The 14,082-nt window shown below is 46.4% G+C and overlaps 1 protein-coding gene across 2 annotated transcripts in view; it reads right to left on the reverse strand.

Annotated features, from left to right (window-relative positions):
* Window positions 1-12,504, reverse strand: part of LOC142573155 (uncharacterized) — a 731,380-nt gene extending 718,876 nt beyond the window's left edge. For both annotated transcript variants that reach the window (XM_075682709.1, XM_075682708.1), the window contains exon 1: window positions 12,253-12,504. The gene's annotated coding sequence lies outside the window, so the exon portion shown is untranslated. The remainder of the gene's footprint in view (window positions 1-12,252) is intronic.
* Between the last annotated feature and the right edge of the window lie 1,578 nt (window positions 12,505-14,082).

Genomic DNA, 14,082 nt, shown 5'->3' on the forward strand with positions numbered 1-14,082 from the left:
ATAAGTCGAAAGTGACGACCACAATGATCGTTTTGATTGAATTCATATGTAGAGGTTTTTCAGATGTATTTACACGGCTAGAGTGCTGTAGGTACTAGCCTATGTCTCCAGGTTCGATGTAGTGGTGCCTTATGTACTGTAATGTTTCATGTGCCCGCATCTTTAGTGTAAATAAAGGTACTTCAAATTAATAATAATAATATTTCGGGTTTTACGTGCCAAAACCACTTTCTGATTATGAGGCACGCCGTAGTGGAGGACTCCGGAAATTTTGACCACCTGGGGTTCTTTAACGTGCACCTAAATCTAAGCACACGGGTGTTTTCGCATTTCGCCCCCATCGAAATGCGGCCGCCGTGGCCGGGATTCGATCCCGCGACCTCGTGCTCAGCAGCCCAACACCATAGCCACTGAGCAACCACGGCGGGTCTACTTCAAATTGATCAGTCTCTCCTTTGCTTTTGTTTGTGTTTGGGAAAGTTATGAGCAAACACCGGGGCATGCAAGTGTGAACAGCAAAGAAATTTCAATATATGAATGAAAATACACTAGCCCAACGAAACGTCAGTCATATTTCAATGGTGACTTCTGAAATCTCAATGCCACGTCAACTGGGCCACAATGTATTTTTCAGTGCTGTGGCAATAATAACTCAACAACAGGTCAACAAAACTACCACAACGTACGTTCAACGCAGAATCAATGGTAACCCAACAACCATTCAACAAAACGAACAACGGGCCGTCTAAGCACAACGAACTTTCAATGGTAACTTAATAATTATTCAACATTGAGACACCCAATGGTGTTTCAATTAAATTTCAATGGCCAATATTCAAGAGCCCTGAACACTCAACCCAACAGTTCTCCAACAAACGCTAAATATTTCCTCAATAAGAAAACTCAACATTCAACAACGATATTTCAATGCCTTCTGAAAAATTTTTTTGCAGGCGTTGTAACCCACTGGACAAGGCGCAGGAGACTGTCTTCATGTTCATCCCTGTATAAAGCTAACAGACAATGAAACCATGGAAAGCATCTGGGAAATTAGCTGTGCTTGAAAATAAATTGTAAAAAATAATAAAGAAAGCGAAACGAAAGCGGATGAAAAGATAACGTGTCACCGGTCGGAACCGAACGCACAACCTCCCCATTACGCGTGCGTTGCACTACCACTACTGCTGCGGTGACGGCTACCAAATAAACCGCCCACTAACTTGGGTATTTGTCCTTACTACATCGAGCCCGAGGAGTGTTCACCATCGCCACTCAGAATCACGTTAGGCGGATGTAGAACTTTTTTTGCCCGATAACGTAACGTAACGCGTGATCTCATAGCAGGCACGTGACTAATAAATATCTTTAAGCATGTGACAATATAGTTACATTGTGACGCCTCAGCCGCTGCATGTGTCCTTCATCAAAGTCTGTTTGATCAATGTTCATCAACTGTGCTTCATCAAAGTGACGTTTGCATATATGGCTTCTCTTACGAACTTGCGATTTTGTACACACGGTTAGGTGACCTGTCAAATACCTCCGAATTGGTAAAGTACGCCTATGATGCTATCAAGAAATGCGCGACCCAAGGTGGGATTGAGCCTGTCTTCCAGCCGAGAGGCCCACCTCTGCACCTACTAGGCCACGATCAAACCGCATTCCTCTCTCATTATTAAATTGTCTGGCGCGTGCGCCTCATGCCAGATTCTAGAATTCTTCGTTCCTTACGGTTAGCAATTAAAAACGTCGTGTTATACCACCCTAAAGAACTGTGCGTCCCGAATTTTACCGCCCGGCTCAGGCCCGCGACCAGAATGGGCCCAGAACGGGCTCGCCGGAAAAACTTAGTCTATGGCTGCCTGAAAACTGTTATCGGTTAATTTATCTATTCGAAAACATTACAAAAACAAAAAACAGCATGCAGTGACAATAAAGCATTGCGGAAGATCTTTTCCAGATAAGTACTTGCAGAACTAACGTGAAATTATCGACAGAAACAAAGCCTGGTTTAAGCATTTCTGGCAAGGCATTCTTTAAACACTGTTGAGTATACTTTAATGTTTTATACTGAAATAGTTATGCACACTTGCAAGATTAGGAACAGTTACGCCCACAGGCGAAGCATTGGTCGCAATAAGGAGGCTTAGCGTTGGAGTCTAGTTCCTCGTACTGTGCTCTCAAGATACTCGGAGGTGACATGGCGCGACGCAGCATACAATACTTCTGTTTGCAGCAACAGAGAAGAAGGGCCTTGGTAAATGTACCTGCATGTTGCACGCGACAGGACAGACAAAGAAATAACAACATTCTGGTGTTCGGCAGCACTAGATTTACGTTGAAGTGTATTGCCCTTTCTGCTAACACGTATGTATGCACCGTGGTGTGGAAAGACCACAGTTACTCAACAACAACGCTAATGTGTATACGCGCACAACGCTCATTGTAGAAGCCGAAGGCATGTTCCATCTTGTTCCACGTAATAGAAAAAGATGGAACCCTCCACGCGTCGGTGATGCATGCGAGTCGATACTGTGACAGCACAACCAATCCGGCGCTAGTGTCCCTTCACTGTCCCAATCGATATTGCCATAAAATTGCACTTACAACAAGAAATACTTTTAAAAAACATGTAGGTGTAAACGCAGCTGAAAGCTCAAATGTGCATATTCTTTTTCCGGCACAAAAGAATTTCCAGGTTGTAAGTGCACTACCATATCAACTCTCTTGAGCGCAGGACGAGTAAATTCCCATGAAAACGTTTTCTCATGATAAAGGCGGAAGCCATGCAAGTACACTACATCGGCCACAAAGCAATTGTCAATGGAGTGCAACCAAAAGAAAAGCGGTAATGCGAGACAATTGCCATAAAATATTGGTATCGCGAAGGGCGAAATACTGCAATCACAAAAAACGGTAAGCGTCTTACTGTGTAAAAAGCATTTTGTAGCGTGTTTTTATTCGCGACAGCAAACCTTGTTTTTGTGGCAATAAAACAATTGGAACAATATTTGCAAAAAAAATCTAGTAATGACATTGTACCATTTTTATTCAGTTTGTCGAAGTAATGAAGAGGCAGATTTTGCAACTCTTCACGTGAGCTTTGCGCAGAGTGCCACAGACTTACGAAGATCGCCAGCGTGTGCTCGAAAGCCCGACATAGGCTCATCACTGAACGGGCCCGAGCCCCGCCCGGTCCTGCAACTTCAAGCCCGAGCCCAGCCCTGGCCTGAAGGCGTAAGGTCTGGGCCTGTCAAAAACTGTTTTACACAGCACAGCCTGGCTAGTTCGGAACTTTCGCTTGAGCCCTGGCCCATGCGGTGCTCTATACTGTAGTACCTCCGGGATCTGCCGGCATTTTCAGACTGCAGTGCTTCCGGGATCGGCCAACATTTATAATTCAGAGGGGGTACCTCTAAAGCGGATGAAGACCGTCTGCAATGCTATCGCATTAGTTGGCAGTCCCGCTCGAAGGCAAGGCAGCGAGAGCGATGTGAAAGTGCTCGAGCTTGCCGAACGGCGTTCGTAACAACACACGGAGATGAGCCCGCGCGACGCCGCACGCGAGGGAGCTGCTGCTGTACAGCAGATGTGTCACAAAGCGGCTGCGATGAGGAACAGCGCTGTTACGGGCGCTGCGTTTTGATCGTGCACGAAATGAGGCCGACGGACAATCATCCGCGTTTGTCAGCGCCCATCGAGAGGGTCGAATAGATTGAGACTCCGCGGTTACTTAGTGCCTTTGTCGTAACGCTGGTAAGCACGAATTCGCGTGATCAAATCCCGGCCGCGGCGTCCGTATCACCATGGGGGCGAAGTGCAAGAACGCCCGCGTAACGTGCCCTTGGTGCTCATCAAAGTACTCCAGGTGGTCAAAAATTATTCCGTAGTCCCCCACCCCGATCGTGCCTCGTAATCACTCTAGGCACGTCAAACCCCAGCACGTATTTAATTCGAGAGATTTCGCTTGACAGCTTGTTACGAATTCCGATAATACCAATGTATGCAGAGTGGTGTGGCATGCACACTGCTGCTCACCAGGAGCGCAGTGTGTCCTGACAACGCGCATGGCGGCAACGGAAGCCAGAACGCCGTCCAAGCTCCGCCAGAGACTATTCAACGGACCATGATGGCGCGCCCACTTTTGCCCACGTATGTGGAGGCCTTGTAACCCGCCATGGCGGCTGAGGCGCCAAATGTGCCAACGCGCATTGAGTGTCCGCATAACTTGCTATCGCAATAAAACAGACATATATGCACGAGATCGCGGGATCGAATCCCGGCCCCGGCGGCCGCATTACCACGGGGGCGAAATGCGATAGAGCGCGTGTAGTTAGACTTAACTGCACGTCGAAAAATCACAGGTGGTCGAAATTATTCTGTGTTTGAGGGCGAACGAACAGGCGCACGCCCACGCACAGAACACGTCTTTCTTCTTATTTCCATTTTGTTTTTATTGTGTTCTACTCTTGCATCTGTCTTCCGCGTTTAGTGCCATCGTTTCAGGCTCAATAGGGAAGCACGTTACTATAGGTGGCGCGCCGATTCCTACTTTGATTGGGTTTGCTTTTATCTCATGGGAGCGGGCAAATATCTAAAACCACAAAAGCACGCATCATTCTTTTCTACTGAAAAAGCACACTTCTTGACAGTGTGCTTGCTGTCGTTCTTATGGCCGTCTGTTTAATTCAGTGGTACTTCCGCAGTATCTCTGCTAGAAACATAGCCGCTCCTCCCCACGGCCACTTGAGTGGAGGACACGCAACAACCCTGTCATGTACTGTTGACGTCTCGCACGTCATGAATATCTCTTGCATTGCGAGTGCTTGTGGCAGTAACAGCCTCACATGGCTGCAGTTCCATTGCAAGATGACACAGCAAAAAATGACAGCAGCGAAGTAAAGCGATAGAAAAAGAGTGATTCAAGAGGAGTGCTGGAAGGCTTAATGACTTCCAGTACGGCAACATAATATAGACATTGAAGGTTCAAACACTGCGTTTCCTTTGCATTGTATCAGGCCTCTAGATGCGCGTGATATTCCCTAATCCAGCTAGTCCAGCATGAAATAGATCATGTTGTCACAACATCAGACTACCCGTATTACGGTTGGAAAAAGAAATAGTTTCTCGGTACGTTGGGGGGGGGGGGGGTTTAGTATACATTCTTATTAACGGTAAAAGAAACAGACACCAGCGAAGGAACACGACACACACAAGTGCCACTACCAACTGTTTATTCAAAGGAAGACGTGAGGCTGCATAATTTTCGCGGATGCGCAATACATAGACACGGCCGCTTGATCAATTAAACACTCGAACAATTAGAGCTAATGTAATAACGGGCATATTGCGGCGCGTATTTCGCAAAAGTAGCACTTGTGTGCCTTGCTGTTCGCGTGCTAAAATTCTGTGCAAAAACGGGAAGCAAACAGCGCTAGAAGTATTACAAGTTTTTTTTTTACAGCAAAGCTGTATATGGCTAGCCGATTTGTCCGTCCGTCCATCCATCTGTTGCTCGCCTGTACGCCGAAAACTTCTCCGGCCTAACCCCACGCGCATGCGCGAAAAAAGAAAAGGACAGAGAAGGAGTGGCGCGCGATTAGCGAACACCATCTAGATAGCACAAGGCCTGTTTACTCCAATCCATGAGGTGACGCTACCTTGCTCGAAATTTCCGTGGACAAGGCTGGCGTGATAAAGTGGTGACGTCAAAATCATATTTCTCTACTAGGGGACATCCCCATTAGATTCTAAGGCTGTCAGGCCAGGTAACATGACGCCATGGATCTGAGTGAAAAGGCATTGTACTATCTAGGTGGTGTTGGATTAGCTGCGCCAGTATTGACGCCGCTGCTCTCCGATGCAGCCGAGTGCACGCGCAGCAGTTTTTTTTTTTTCGACGACGAAATGGGTAGGCCACGCGTCATGCGTACTCCTGAGGAGTAGGCAGCTTTCAATCAGCAACGCCGCGAGCAGAACCGGGAATGAGCTCCTCTAGGCTGTGCCGATGTTGCAGCGCGGGCACAAGAACAGGCTCGTACAGCCGAGCGCAAGCAGCAGCTGCGTACCGAGGATCCGGCAGGCTATAGCAAGCCGTTGTTTAATGAACCGTCCGGATTAACCCAGTGACAAACACGGGGCCGCACGTTTGAGATTTGCTGTTAACCATCTGTACAGAGTGTTTGGGCGGTGATGCTTTGTACAAAAATTATTGTTGATTCATCTTTCAAAGGAAGCGGTAGAACACGAAAGAGAAAGGTGTCTTCACAGAAGCTGTTCATTGCGCGCGCCGGAGCACTGCGCGAATGCGCCATAAACCACAGGTGTTCGCAAACCGTAGAAGCAAAACTGACCGGGTTATTAGCAAATTGCTTCGTGAACTTACAGTCCGCTGCCGCGAAAGGCGCACGATTTGCAGGTTTGCTTGGCGCCCGGCGTCCTCTTGGAAAGCGGCGTCCGGCCTGCCGCCGAGCCGTCTCGGCGAAGGAACTACCATTTTGGTCGGGCAAAGCGAACGTGCGAAGGCGTTCTCCTTCACGCTGGTGTGTCTCTCAGCGGACGAAAGCGCGATTCACACGTCGACGTCGTTGTCCTTCAGCGCCACCTAGCGCATCACTTCTCTTAGTTGGTGCCATTACATGCGAAGCGGTAAGCGGCGTATAAGCACTGCTGATACATATTGAAGTTGCACTACGTAGGGCGACGAGACGTCACAGGCTAATCGGATGCGAAAGAAAAACCATGTGCGGAAACTGCGCCGTCACCTCAGCGGACGGCCTACACCGCCTACGCCATAGAGAAACATACAGGTAAAGAGCGAACACTACAGTTGGGCCCTGCCGCCTAGTTACTCCACTGCCTCCAGCGCACCGAGCGGCTCGTCAGACCGCTAAGTTTGGCTTCCGTGATTTCGGACCCGTGGTTCAGTTGTGTTTTTGTTTCGATAGCGATGCTCTCGATTGTGGTTTAGCTTTGGCTGTTAAAATGGTGAAATATGTTGTCTGTAGTGGAGCTTCAGATCTTTCATTCATATTTAAGCACGCACTACATACAACGTAAAATACCTCGCAGATCGCAAAATTTTTAGGGCAAGAACCATCAAGCTTCTAGAAGAAACAAAGCAAGACTGAATTACCTCATGCATATTGGAAATATAATGCGATCCGAGCAGTTTTCATTGCAACTTTTTTGCCGTTGTTGAGCCGCTTTTCTCAGCTGCACACAATAGGAAGCACTGGTACAAAAAAAAATATTTTTTTCTTGTTTATATGGAGAATAGCCAAGAAAAAATACTCGATAACGCACTTCATATAGACACAGATAGAAGCGAAAGACACCTACCAAAAAAGAAAGAATGTTTTCGTCATGACAACCAACGCGTCAAGTAAAACAGGCAATTGCGAACCTGCCCAGGTGCATGTATCGTTCATATACAGTGAGGCAAACAGCCTTCACAAAACGATCCCAATTGCGCATTACATTGTTGGAGCCACACCAAATAAAACATTTGTGTGATGATACGGGTGAACCACAGATAACAAATACTGCGCTTTAAACCGAAGGTGCTCTGAGGGACCTCTGGAAATTTACCCGTTATAAGCATTGTGCATGCTCTTATTGAACTGTCGGCTGTTTAAACAAACGGGTAGCTGCATGGATAACGGGCACCACGGCTCATATCCTATGCTGCACTTGCAAAATACGCTCACTCAGCATAACAAGCGTCTTGCTAACAATGTTCTTCATGCAAGAAACAATAAAATTATTCCTGCGTACAAAAGGAGGCACCTTATCACAAAAGCCAGGCCACGCGTTGAAAAGCGCCGTGGGGTGGACTTAACCAGCCGCAAACGACCAACGTAGCATGGTCGTCACTATGGAAACGGGACGCGTAGACACAACCCGGTGTATGCATAATAAGCTGTCTACATTTGCGATGAACTGGAAGCGGACATCGTCATGCCGCCTGTTGGGTGGTCAGATCTTTATTTGCTCGGCTGTGAAACGGCTCGAGTGGCCGTGCTTTGCGTAGGCATGCATCTATGTGGCCTACAACAAGCTGCACCGCGTTGGAGGCTCCGCTGCGCCGAGGCGACCCAAGCGCTCACTGTCGGCGCTCGTTAGTGTCGCTTCACTGGATGGCGGCGCCGCCCCTCTCAAGAAGGAAATATTTTGCGCGTTCGCGCTGAGGTCACATCCCTTACGGGAAGTTGATGGCGGACCCCGGCATCAAACACTTTTGTGCTAAAAAGCAAAATGCATCATTCTCCAAGCGATGCGAAAAGTTTAGGGTGTCTATGGATCGAACGTGCAAGAAAGATATTCCCTTTATTAATGTCTTCTTTTTATTTAGAATCGGTAGAGGTGCTTGTCTATGTTGTGTTTTCTATTGTGGAATTTGTTTTCACGTAGCCTAATAGGAGGCCATGCATTATGGGGTATTTTTCTTGTTTTAACAATTTTGCTTCAGCGAATTTTACTGAATTTGTTAGATGCAGCGGTGAGTACCTAAAAGAGTGAAATATGTTGTGTTATAAGGAACTGATTTTTAAGCAAAGCCTCGTAAGACAATATTTGCTGCGAATGTGTGACATTCGTCATTCATTGTCTCCATAAAAAATTCGGTAGTGCCCAGCTATCACTTTACGGGCATTTATGTTTATTGCGAACGGAATAGCCCCGTCTTGTCATCGCTAGCAATATTAACTGTTTTGCCATACTTTTATCATATTTCGTACAACTAGCTATGCAAAAGCTCACTCAATAATTTATTACCTGCGCTGAGGTTTCCTAGAGGCGTGCAGTAACTGTGTTGCAAAGTCTCCAAGGTGGAGGATAACCAAACCGCCATACAGCAAGCTGTACCTATCTTTTTCTAATTAAATGTTTCCACGCTACATCTAGATTTCATTAACTCAAACTCCACAGCATTATAGGTTCCTAAGGCCGCATTGCGAAAAAGCTACGTATACATGGGAAGAATTTATATTTATTATGTTGGACTAAACTAATTGCAATATTCCTGGTTATGTAGCGTCGGTCCCAAAAGTACTCGAGGAACAAATGTATCCGCTTCCACTCGAGGCTGGAAACTAGTCGCAGGAAACCACGCAGCCATCTGAGCTTAATGTCGCAGTCGCTTATTCGTTCATTTCCCAACCAACTTTTGCCAACGGTGGACTCATTTCTTTCAGCTACTCGCAATAAAAGAAGGCAAGTTACTTGGAAGCGATGTAGAACCTGGCAGAGTACATTGGCTTTCGCCAGTGACAGATGTCTGTTACGGTGTGTAACTATTGTTTCGTGAACCAATTGGCTAAATTGCCTCGTTCAAGTATGAATATGTAAGCCTCATCTCTGTACAATATGTTAGGGAAATCGCAGCCAAAGATAATTCTGGAATGAATTTGTTCTTCTCGCAAGTTACCTGGTCAATGATGCACTCTTTAGCGCTTTCATTTTTAAAGTGCACGGTTAATGCATGTTCTGTAGTTGATGCAATGTGTCACAGCCAGAAAGGGCAAACTTAACCTCTTCTTATTTAAAGCCGCGAGTAACTACCTCTAAAGAATAACGTTAGACTAATTGTGACACTCCGCAGATGAAACGCACCTATTTCATCTCGTGAAAAAAAAAATGAGAAAGAAAGCTACGAACTGATTCATCAGAGTCAATTAAAATTTTGCCGTAACCATTTCCAATCAACTCTTTTCCTAATCAACCCTGTATTCTTCGCTTCCTTTTGTGCAATTTGTAAAACGGATTCCTCTGTCACGATTGCATTATTTTAGGCAGAAGCGAGACAAACGCTTCCATTCTTTCACAGAAAAACATCTATATCTTTCTTTTTCCTTTCAGGAGATAAGATAACTCTTGCGTATAAGTTCAGGCCGCCCTTGGGTTATTAAGTCCCGAATATATTTCTCAGTCAGTAGATGAGAACATCTCCTCCTATCTTTGTGTCTGCGCTTCTTGAGGCAAGGTGCCACGCGACTCCTACCGGCGACAACGACGTCGTGTGGCAGTAAATTGAGGGTAAGCATAACAAGACGAAATAAATTGAAGCGGTCTGCCTTGTTGGTCAGGGCATGCAAATGCGTCAAACAGGATTAGACACAGGTAAAAAAAGAAGAAAACAAGTACGCAACGCACATTTTATTTTCCTTTTAATGTCTATATGCGCTGTTTGCGCCTCTACAATATATACACCGTCATAGACCACTTTTCTGCAACTCTTACGCGTTACAAGGTTAGCGGTGAGGCAAACAATACTCAGCCATCTACACAGCAACATAAAATAATTAACACTCCTACAGATCCTACGCGAAAATGGTTCTTGCGCTAGAAGACGCGTAATCAGAAAGGGGGGGGGGGGGGCACATGACACACGAAGCGCTAATTGCAACTCGTTTATTTTGAAACGAACCATGTGCAAGTAAGCAATTTTCATGTTGCAAAGCGAGAAGAAAGGCGCGCTGACACAATTGTCACTCTACTGTCTAATCACCACGGCTTCGGTGATTTTTCTAATACATTTGTACTCGCTCTGGCCTACTACCGGACTTGCGTATAGATTCGGTTTGTACAGGCAATCTCTGCCGTGAATTGCAAGATGATCGTCGTGTTTTTCTCTGAACTTTATAGTTGTGCTCTTCCAAACGTTCTTTAAGGTACCGCACCGTTTGACCAACCTAATGTTTCGCACAGGAAAGTGGAATCTGTTAGATTAAAGCCTGTCTCCAAAGCATCCCGAGACCTTCTCTTCCCAGGAATCTGTTATCATGCACGAGCGTGAAAGTTTCATGGGAGACGAAAACATCGCTTATATCCCGGCTCGTTGGCCGACCCTTTCAAATTGTGCGGCAGCAGATGAATATAACGGGAAACAACCGCCCTCTTCATTCTTTGTGAAATGGCTGTCCATCATTCGGATAACAGGCCATTTTATTACCAAATGTTAATGTGCGCATCTCGGCAGACCGGTCACGGGGCGTCATGTCGTCGCAGCCGAAAAGTGAAGGACTATAATGACGCCGTCAAATCATCAATATCCGCAATTTTATTCTTTATTCTGTAATTTCCCCGCTTTACCCGAACGCGTTACAGCAGGGGAACTACATGCTTGAAAAAAAAAATCACCCTCATTTATGTTGCACACGTGCTCAACTGACAGTCGACACTACTTCTCTATACTTTTTTTTACAAAAAAAAAAGGAATTTGCATACAGGTTAGCCCAGGCCTCGTATCTGCATGCCACACTCTCTCTTTTAAACACCAAATGGACTTATCAATTGGAGACGTGGCAGGCGCTGAATGATCAAGACGAAGCCGTTATACTTTTTGATAACCTAGTCGTTCAAAGATGTGCCGCTGCAAGCGGCAATATAGAAATTTTCTGCAGCGTGCATCACTCGCAGTCATTCGTGCAGGTTTACATCATGCAATGCAATCGCCGCACTGTGGTGTTCACAAGCAATGGGGTTCCCAGCGTGAGTATAGTAGAATACACGTACACTTCAACGTCCCTACTGACAGGAATAAACTGATTCTGATACATTCTATGCAACAGATGCCATGAGTGCGTCGAAACAGGATTGTTTACAGTAGTCTAAATTTACAAATGGGGCACATAATGGCAGAAGCGCGATCCCATATAATGTACACTATAAAAATGCTTTAAAATCTGCAGTATTATGCAGCCTTTGATTTTTCGGCAAGCGCATTACGGAACACATTTCGCACGTACTGTCGTTACCAGTTTCATCTTTGTATTGTGTTGGCAAGCGCGATTACGAGATATGACACTGTTCAATGTCATAATAATGTACAATGCTGTTACGGAAACTAGTTCTCGTGCTTGCGTGGCAATGCTCGCAAAAACTTATTCTTTTATTTCCGCGTGAGAAATCGTAAAACGCTAGTTTTCTTTTCGCCAGGCAGCATTTTGATATTCTTATTATGTACTTGGTGTGCATTGTCTAGATAACTAGGAGTTCGTTTGTTACACACATGAGTGAAATAGCTAGTGCCAATGCTTAACCACGACCATTATTCAATACATACACCCCCCCCCACCCTTTTCATTGGTGAACTAGGCGTTGATTCTGCGCTCACGGGCATATCGTCTTGTACAATAAGTCATAAAAAAGCACTGAATTCGGTATGCATGCGCATGCAGGGACTTTAAGCATTGCACAGTTGCGAGGAAGGAGACAAGTGAGAATTTTCTGTTGCATGATAAGTCAACTCACCCAGTGTATCCACCGCAGCTTCTCCTACAGAATTCCTACGTCAACACCACGTGGCTCCAAACTACTTTTCACCATTTGCCTCAACACTGATAGTACCTCCTCCACTCTTGCAGCCCCTTGCAGAAACGGGGTCGATCTTCCACCTTCGGGTTCGCAAGCTTCACCTACCCACTCAAGATATATTCATCAAAACGAGACGTCCTCAGTAACGATGTTTCAAAGTATTGATGCGCGTATCCTGCACACTTTCGTAATCACATGTGTTTCCCTTTTAACGAACCACGAAGCAGACGTGTGAACGGCGATGACCGGCCACTCAAAAGAGGTCTCCGCGTTTTGGCGGGAAAATTCGTCAGTAACACCAGTCTTCCAGTATCGAAGTCGAAGCGTAAATTCAAATTCGGCAGAGAGCCCGCCAAAAGGGCTTTCTCCCTTAGCACTCTGCAGCACAACTGAGCGGCGGCGGCGCCGCACAAAAAAGCCTCAGCGCTTTGTGGCTCGCAACCGGTGAAAGCAGCAGAGCACAAATCTCGCTCGCGAAAAGCGCACCACAAGAGAAGCGCCCGGTCAGCGTCGTCAGCTGCCCGCGGGAGCAGCGGGAAGAGTCGCTCCCCATGCGGCGTCGGGCCTCAACCCGGGTGTCGCGCACGCACGCTCGGCGCAGGCTCTGAACCTCGGTGGCCGACCGAGTTCCGAGCTCCTGTGGTGGCAGAGCGCTTCCACCGCGGACGACTTCTCGGGCGCGCACCTTCGCGGCACAATCCTCCCCTTCTCTCTCCTTCTTCGAGCGTAGAGCGCATGCGTGGACCCGTGACGTCATAGCCGAGGGATCGGTATAAAAAAAAAAGCGCGCCCTTCAGTTCCCGGGAATCTGCTCTTTTTTTTTTTTTTCCTTCTAACGTTGCTCTGGCTCTCGCGACGACGTTCTGCGCCCTTTCTCGACAGGCGTCTGGCTCGCCTGGCCTGCTGTTATTGTGCTTACCCCTCTTCATTACATGAATGCGCTTCAGGAATTTTCGTCCGCAAATGCCGGATGGTCCTTGGGGATGAAACAAGACAAATTAATCTATATCAACTTCAAAGCAGCGGCGAAGAGCGGAGCTAAACTTTTCACTCCTACATTGCTAGTATACATATAGGTTTATAGTTTCGCGATGAAGTGCACAGTAGGCTTGCTTGAATTGCGGAATCGCAGCCCAACGCTAACGAAAGTGCTGCTTGGAGCGGACGGATTTGAAGACCTTTTCAAAGTGTTCAAATTTTGTTGCACGTGACCGATGGCGCGGTCCGCATTTCCTCCACGTTAAAACTCGCTACACAGCCAATTAGTTTCCCCAGGACAACTGCAAAAATTGTATATAAAAACTCACGTCGCTTTAGAGCGCTGCAATAATTAATATTCTGAAAAGGCCGTAACAAATCCGCACTCACCAAACTTCGTACACGCACGAGCGCTAAGGTGCCCCCTGCTTTCTGTCAAACTATAGGTAGGTACAACATTAATTTCTTTCAAGACTGCGCGAGAACCTGCGGTAATATTGTACACCAAGCGCTTAACTCTTTCTGGCGAATCCAAATGTAATTTTTCTGCAAAGGCCTCAGTTACTGCACACCCTTTACAATAGGCATCGTGATTACCCGCAGCATGCGGCCTACTTCTGCGAACATGTTATGAATAAATAATGTTATGAACAATTACTTTGTATTTGCAACCATACAAAGCCCTTTGCACACAAAGCCCTTTAATAACAATCAGATACATTAAACAGTGGGCCAAATATAGTCCGATACATGCCTCCTATTCAAGTATAAACTCGGTCAGACATTCAG

This window comes from Dermacentor variabilis, chromosome 2 (assembly GCF_050947875.1).
Source record: "Dermacentor variabilis isolate Ectoservices chromosome 2, ASM5094787v1, whole genome shotgun sequence".
In the NCBI taxonomy this organism is placed as follows: domain Eukaryota; kingdom Metazoa; phylum Arthropoda; class Arachnida; order Ixodida; family Ixodidae; genus Dermacentor; species Dermacentor variabilis.